The sequence below is a fragment of the Arachis ipaensis genome, chromosome B05, assembly GCF_000816755.2.
Source record: "Arachis ipaensis cultivar K30076 chromosome B05, Araip1.1, whole genome shotgun sequence".
NCBI lineage: Eukaryota > Viridiplantae > Streptophyta > Magnoliopsida > Fabales > Fabaceae > Arachis > Arachis ipaensis.
Genome location: NC_029789.2, coordinates 28,923,680 through 28,932,097, shown reverse-complemented (window position 1 = coordinate 28,932,097; position 8,418 = coordinate 28,923,680). Strand labels below are relative to the sequence as shown.

Sequence of the window (8,418 nt, the reverse complement as noted above, 5' to 3'; positions counted from 1 at the left end):
TCTTCTCTCTCTCTTTTAGGATTTAGGATTTCTTCTTGTTTTAAGAGTAACTCTGGATCCCAGGTTTAATGTTCTTTTATTTTAGTTTTACTTTTATTTATTTAATTTATTCCAACATTTGAATTGATTATTATAATTTGATTTACGAAGTATTCCATGTTGCAGACAGTTATTTGAATTAATGATAATTGAGGTATTTTCAGTTTATGATTGTTTTCTTTGATTTAAGTTACCATTGCTTCCCATCTAAGGACTTTTTTATTATTCCAACAATTTTACTCTTTTTTCCCTTTTTGGTTCTGGTTAAGAATTTAGTAACTCAACAGTTATTAGACTCAACATAATTGATAATCGTTATCTTGCTAATTGAGCTGAACTTAAATAATCCCAACCTTTTCTTAGGAAATAATTAGGATTCAAAAGTCAATTTAATTAGTCCCTTGACTTTCCTTTGCCCTGATAAAGGTTGACCAAGTGGAGTTTAGATTCAACTTTCATTATTGTTGAGAGAGATAACTAAGTTGGACCTCTAATTTCTCTACCTTGCTAAAAGTTGCTTTACGGTTATTATTTATTTTTAATTGTCATTTGATTCACTCGTCATTTAAATTACTTGCTTCTCCCCTTCTAAACCCCGATTACAACCTTTATAACCAATAATAAGAACATACTTCCTCGCAGTTCCTTGAGAAGACGACCCGAGGTTTGAATACTCGGTTAACAATTTTTAAGGGGTTTGTTACTTGTGACACCCAAAACGTTTGTACGAGAGGATTTTTGAAGGTTTAGAAACTATACTTGCAACGAGGATTTATCCGCAATTTTCTAGACCACGCAAAAGTTCTAACGTCAACAGTACACCAATTAGGCCTTTTAATTGCCTTTACATAGTATACTTATAATTTTTAAAGTGGACATGATTAAAATATATTATACTTTTCAAAAAAGTTAAACAAATAGAGCAAAGAGTGAATAACTTAACAATTGCAAATATGATGTGAATTTCTAAAGTTTAACTACTTTAAACTCAATCACCATCTTCTGCAAAAAGTGGATAACTTAGCAATTACAAATATTTTATGAACCCTAAAATAAAACTACTAAGAAGTCAATCACTATAATTTGAATCCTCCTCCTCAATTTTTGAAACAAAATAAAATTATTCTAAAAAAATTATATAAACAATTTTTTTATCCTCAAAGTGTTTAACATTTAAAAAAAATTTGTTATAAATATACTTACATTTTGTGACAAACAAATAACTTGTTACAAATAATGTTGAATTTTGTGATAAATTAATTTTTTGTTACAAAATCATTGGAGTTTTTAAAACAAAAAAATATTTTATTATAGAACAATTAGAGTTTTTGAATATAAAAAGATATTTTGTTACAAAATATTACGACTTTTTGCAACTTCTTTTTGTTTTGTTACAAAATATTATAATATTTCGTAACAAAACAACAATTCGTTACAAAAACTAACATAATTTGTAACAACAAAAGTTAGGTTGTTACAAAATATTAGCATGTTTTGTAACAACTTGTAATGTTACAAAATATTATTCTTCTGTAACAATCACCAATTATTATTATAAAAAATTAATTTGTTGTAATAATTTTAAATTTGATATAAAATTTTTGTTACTAATATTTTATTTTCTTGTAGTTAAGTGGTTCCATGTTCAGAATTGTTTTCACTAACTTGTAATTCTTGTTGGAGTGACCTCAAGAATAGCAGCATCATTGGGAACCTTGCGAATTACAAATACTAAAGTATTACTAAAAAGCATAAATTATAACGTTATTAATCAAAACATTATTAATAAGAATTTAGTACATATTAAAGTTTGTGTTTGTTTCAGATCATGATCTGCAATCTAGAAATTAATGACTAGTAATAAGCTAAAATGGACACCAGAAGCTATGCATAGCAAATATAAGAACTCCCTGGTGATGTATAGCAAACATCCACATGATTAAATTGTTTCAAAAGAGAAAAAAAAGTTAACTATATGATGAAAATTTATCCAAACAAGGAACACAAGCAGAGATTTATGGTTTTTAATAATTTTTAAATAATTACAAGCTCTATTCAAATCAAATACATAGCAGGGCAAATAAAATAGTCCACTTTTTCCAAAAATGTCTAAGAATTAGCAAAGTTTAAGTATAAATGAACAAAAGTCTCTACCTGAAAATGCATAACTATAGATTTTATAAGCCTTGTGTTGAACTGGAAGTAATAGAAGGCCTTCTCCTTCTGCACTTCCAAACACTCTTGCCAAATAAATAAATAAACAGGGAGTTTATAAACGAAATAGAATTAGTATTCATAATTTCATCTGAATCAGAAGTGAAAGCATGAAGCATCTGAGGTGTTCACCTTGTCGAGATCCTCACGACAATGCGAGAGGTTCTCGTAGTTCTTGTACTGCTTCAATCGAGTCTTGCGGTACTTATGTAGCTGTAGTTAAGCTTCTCCCATGGAATCCCTTGTATATCTTTCTCATGAAGCTTCAGCATAGCAACACGTAGGAGGAGACAGAGACCGGCGACACAGGAGGAGAAACAGAGCGTTACGAGTTTCAACCATAGAGGAAGGAGCGACATTTGAGGGCTTACGAGAGAGTGAGCACGACAGAGGCTTTGAGAGGAGGGAGCATTGACGGAGGAAGAGCTGAAGGAGAGAGCACCAACAAAGAGAGAGCCGACGGAGGGAGCAACGAAGGGAGAGCCGACGGAGGGAGCAGCGAAGCAGGGGTCGGAGGCGAGACGAAGCTCTGGGGTTAGGGTTACATTGGAGTTGCGATGAGGAAGCAGGGTTAGGGTTGGAGGTGCGATATGATGAAAAAGCTCTGGGACAATGAAGAGTGATGAAAAACGTTTAAGTGTAGGTGTTAATAGTGAAGTATTTTTGCTCAGTATATTAAACATACCCTATTGGCATGCTTTACAATTGTCACTATATGCCTACTCTATTGGCACGCTTTATAAGCGTACCCATTGCTCTCTATTGCCACTGCTCCTCTGCATTAGCGGTTTCCTCTGCCTTTACCACTACCACCAACCTTGCCGATCCCAGAAAGTTGTCGACTTAAGGGAGGAAGTGTAGAAGCTAACACAGGAGCTTCACCTACAAGAGGAGCAGTCTGAACAAAGGTACAACGACCTTTTATTGCACACGTGGGAAAAGCCGTTGCCATCAGCTCGGACCTGACGGAAAAGTTGGAGTAGCTAGATCATTTGCGAGAGTAAATAGAGGTGTACAACCAGCAGATGCACGCTGGAGGCAATGGCGCTGGCGCGCTGCATACCAGCGGCAGTACTACTGGTGGGGCACCGACATCAGCACCTACTCCGCTGCCTCAGTAGGGGAAGACGACAATGACGACGACGATGATTATCGGGGTCTGTAGGGTTTAGGGATTTAATTTTTTATATCTACTTCATTGTATTCTACTTCTGTAACATTTTATTATATTCAGATCATTTATTTTTAATAAAATAATTTATTAATTTCTAATAATTTTGAATTTTTGCCCTAATTTTATTAACAAGAGTTTTAATTTGATGACTACTAATTGTGACTTAATTGTGCTAAAAAAAACTACCATAGGATTTACCGGCAAATAAATTCGACGGTAATTTGGCGCCAAAATATGTGATATGACACCAAAATTACTGTCGGAATAATCTGACGGTAATCAACAACTCAATTTCAATAAATTTATTGAAAAAATTGACGAAAAGTTTGTTATTTATTAATGTCAGACAAAATAATCCGTCAATAAATAATTTCTAATTCCGTTTATACCGTTAAATTCAGAATACTAAATATTCCTAAATTTTTAGCCAATAAACATTATAAATACAGATGACAAACCCCTCTAAAATATGATCTTTAAATCTAATTCTTGTATCTGTTGAATCATGAATTAATTTGCTCGTCGAAGTCCTTGCAAGTACCGACTCCTCATCCGATTTCAAGGGGATGACTGATTAGTGGCTTCCCAACTCATCACCCATTCAATATTGTAATTCTTCATCAGACCATATGTATTTCATGTACATCACATTATTTCAGATTGAATACAAAACTATCTTCTTTCTATAATAGATTTAGCTTGCTAAAACTAGTTGTAGACTTTTCTATGTACCAATTATTAAACATAGCTTGTTACCCAATAGCTTACTTATTTAAACTATAATTAGTTTATAAGTTGTTAAGTTGATTAAGTTAGGATTAGTAAAAACAATTGTAAGTTAAGAAATTAGTTATTCTGTTATTGTATATACATCAATAATCAACTATATGACTCTTGTTTTATGGGCTTAAAAATTTGATAAAACCTGGAACAGTTAGCAACCTGTTTATTACAATACCATCCTCTATATATATATATATACTAATACTAGATATTCAAATAATATTTATATTAATTAACATCACTATTTCTCAATATATATCTTGTAAGAGAGATGTATGAGTTGACTAAGCATAATTTTAACGTTAATTGATCTATTTTCTGGTGCGGTGCACTTCTGGGAAAGATTTTATTGTGTCAACTAGCTACCAAAATTCCCTGTTAAGTAAACACAAGAATTGGCTTCAACTTGTCATTTTATCGATTAAAATTAAAATATGTTGATTTCAATATGATTTATATTTAGAAACTCTAATATCAAAAAGCAGAGTGGTAATAATAACAAAATGAATATTATCGGGATGATGACATGATTTAAAACTTTTTATAGTTTATCGTGAAATTAGAACTAAATAGTCATATTTTTAATACATCTTCTTATCTCGTTTTGCTTTTTCTTTTATGTCTAAATTAGTTATCAGTTAAAAGAAGCTAAAAATAATAATTTATAAAAATACTGGATATACACAAATAAAAATCAGTTACTATGCATTACGTAAGTACAAGAAAGGCGCCGAATAGCAGTGGTTTATTTTAAAAATTTTGAAAAACCAATTTTCACTTCAGTGGTTCTCCAATTGGCATTTTTTAGGGCGCAGAAATTAGTTGTGTGGTGATTTTCAGTAATTATTGGTATAACTGCCATTAATTTAATATATTACGTCATATTTTTTTTGGCGGTTTAAAAAATGTTGTTAAAACACTTTTTATTCTTAAACAACATTTTTTAAAAAGTGTTATTTAAAAAAAATATTACTAAAATATAAAAAAAGTATGATTTTAATTTTAGGTTTAATTACTCTGTTGATCCCTATAGTTTCGCAAAATTTTCAATTAGGTCTCTATACTTTTTTTCCTTTCAATTGGGTCCCTATACGTTAATTTTTTTTTTTAATTTAGTCCTTATTAACGTTAAACGTCAAAAAAATGTTAGTGAATTGTGAAATTACTTGTATACTTTTAGGGACCCAATTGAAAAAAAAAAAATATAGGAACCTAATTAAAAATTCGATAAAACTATAAATATTCAATAAAAGATATTCCTATAATTCCTATTCAATGATTCTACAACAAAAAAGATATTCCTATAATCCTTTTTATTTTGTCACTATCATTCTTTTGCTTATTTATATATAAATTATACTAAAAATACCTTCTTTTTTTTTAACTTTCAAAATATCTTATCTTAAGAACATACTAAAAAAAAGATTGGATAAAATGAAACAGAAATAATAGTAATAAATATATATAAAATGAATTGTCAAAATTATCCCCAAAAATATAACAAATCAAAATTTATACAATACAATAAGATAAAGAATTTATTAACGTAACTTTTTCTAAAGAAAGAATTGATACTTTTAATTAGATTAATAATTAAAAGTATTTGTAAAAAATAACAAATTTTGATAACCCATCAACTTTTTCCTAAACAAATATAAGCTTAATTAAAATGATGATTACCAATCATGTTAAGTAACACCAAATTTATTTAGTATTATCCCACAAATTAGCTAATTTAGCTTTTACTCAACTAAACTTAATATGGCTGAAAGAGATACCTGCTGAAGTTTGTAATTTGGTTTACAAGGACATTCTAGGTCCTAATAGTTAATACAAAGCAACTTTCATGTCCAAAAAAAAAAACTAAATCAGAAGAAATTGACCACATCTTACGTACGAAATCACCTGAGTGGGGATAGTGCACTTTATTTACTTGAAATTTACAATTTAGAGACAAAATAGACAGATGAGAATGAGAACTAGGAAGGTGCCCAGAAACTTTGAACTTCGAAGTCGTTGATCATACTCATGTTGTTGACGGCATGATTCGATAGATGTGAATATGCGATGCCAGTATTTCCTTGTTGACGGCATGATTCTGCAATTACATGTGCTTTTATATTGTGCTGTGTAATATTATAATCTGTAAAATAACATACAAAATCTAATTCATGATTATTACTTTATTAAAAGAGCATAATTATATTATTGAAGTTGTAAGATACTTTTGCAATGAGTAGTGGAATTTTCATTCTCACAAAGGCACATAAAACTCTGTGTCTATGTATCAAATCCACAAGTTCCACCTCCTTTAGATGGATCCTGACAGAAAACTCATAGTAAAAGAACACTCTGGCATGGCAAGACACTCATATAAGATCTTAATTCTAGTTGTTAGTTAACAATAATGTATAGACTAAAATAAAAACTATTCTATTATATGATGATGAAAATATAACTAAAGATAAGGACATCAATCTACATAACACAATGGAAGGGCAATTAAATAGAACACATAAGCATGGGTTCAACAGTATATACCTCAACTTATATGGCACTAAATCCGAATCCAAAATTCCCTTCAACGGCAACAAGTAAATCGGAACAAGCCACTGCAGCTACAAGTTTGCCTTGGAAATAGATAGACCAAGGATTACTCACTGCAACAATAAACGCGGTTTTAGAACCATTGTCAAACGGAATAAACCGCAAATTTGCCTTGGAAATCTCTCACAACCTGGGCAGCAGGATAGGACCACGATATCTGAGAGTCCTGTATGCCTCTATGACAATGATCAATTAAACTCATAATCAATTAATAAAAGATAAAATACATAATCATAACTCATAATCAATTCAACTCTCTCAAAGGCATTTAATCAAACACCTTATCTCCAATCTCACATCTTTTCTTATTTCTAACATAATCAATTAATTATAGATAAAATACATAATCAGAACTCATAATAAAAATTTTTTAACACAATCAAAACTAATTTTAACAAACTAAGCTTCACAACTAGATCAATTGGTTCTCCTTGTCATTCAGGATGCTGGTTACCTAATCAAATAAAGTCAAATTACATACAAGCAGCAACCAAAAATAAGCATAAGCAAAATTAGAGGTATTTAACAATCAAGATTTCTCAACATTGTACCTGAAGCATTAGAATCAGGAGAGGATGCCGTTTGACTACTAGTTGTTTTAAGAATTATTACCCAACGCTGATAGAAACCCACATGTTCATTCTACTCGCGATCTTTGCAATTCAAACAAATGAAAGCCATCTGACTAGTTTCCTTCCCACATGCCACTTGGTCCCTTCATCTCCTCCGATCTAACAGTTGAAAAACTAAAACAAAATTCAATCATCACCTGTTGTTGCAGAACCAGTCCAGACAGCAAAACGGAGTCGAGGAGCGACAACTCGAGACAAGGCACCCGAGGCACGGTGAGGTAAGGCAGGACGAGGGGATGCAATAGGCAAGGCGGACGAGTGAAGCAGAACAGAGCACCCGTGGGCGACGCAGAGGGACGACGACGACGACATGGAAGACGGTAGCAGAGTGCGAGAGAGGAGAAATCCAATAGGGAAATTAGGAGAATAACTTAGGGATAGTTAGAGTTCTCTGATTTTGGGGGACAAAAGTATAAAGGGTATTTTTGGTATTTCAAAAAATAGAGATGTTTTTAATTAAATTTTTTAACCAAATTATGAGAATAATCGATTTTTTGATGGAATATTCTGTTATTTCAAACGGTTTTATGACGGTAGGGACTAAATTGAAAAAAAAATTAACGTATAGAGACCCAATTGAAAGGAAAAAAAGTATAAGGACCTAATTAAAAATTTCGCTAAACTATAGGGATCAACAGAATAATTAAACCTTAATTTTAATATGACTTACAATGTCACCATAACTACCATAGTATAATCATAGTAAAATCTACTTTATATTATATATGTATTATAAAGTGTTTGATTTAGTAGCATTTTTCGACAAACTGTTGATTAGCCCATGAGACTCTGCTGCATATTCATAAGCACCGACACAAATAGTATATCTTACCAATTTGTGGCGATTTTGGAAAGGACTGCTAATTTTTTGTTGCTATTTTTTGTCAGCGTTGTAGTATGTATAAATATATGTATTATTTAACTTATTTTTAATGTATGTTTTATATTTTATCATATATTTTATATAGC

General features: G+C 31.1%; 1 long non-coding RNA gene across 1 annotated transcript in view; it reads right to left on the bottom strand.

Annotated features, from left to right (window-relative positions):
- Positions 1-8,418, bottom strand: part of LOC110271868 — a 15,836-nt gene continuing 7,418 nt past the window's right edge. The window contains exon 3 of the long non-coding RNA XR_002362700.1: positions 1-10. This is a non-coding gene — a long non-coding RNA (uncharacterized LOC110271868). The remainder of the gene's footprint in view (positions 11-8,418) is intronic.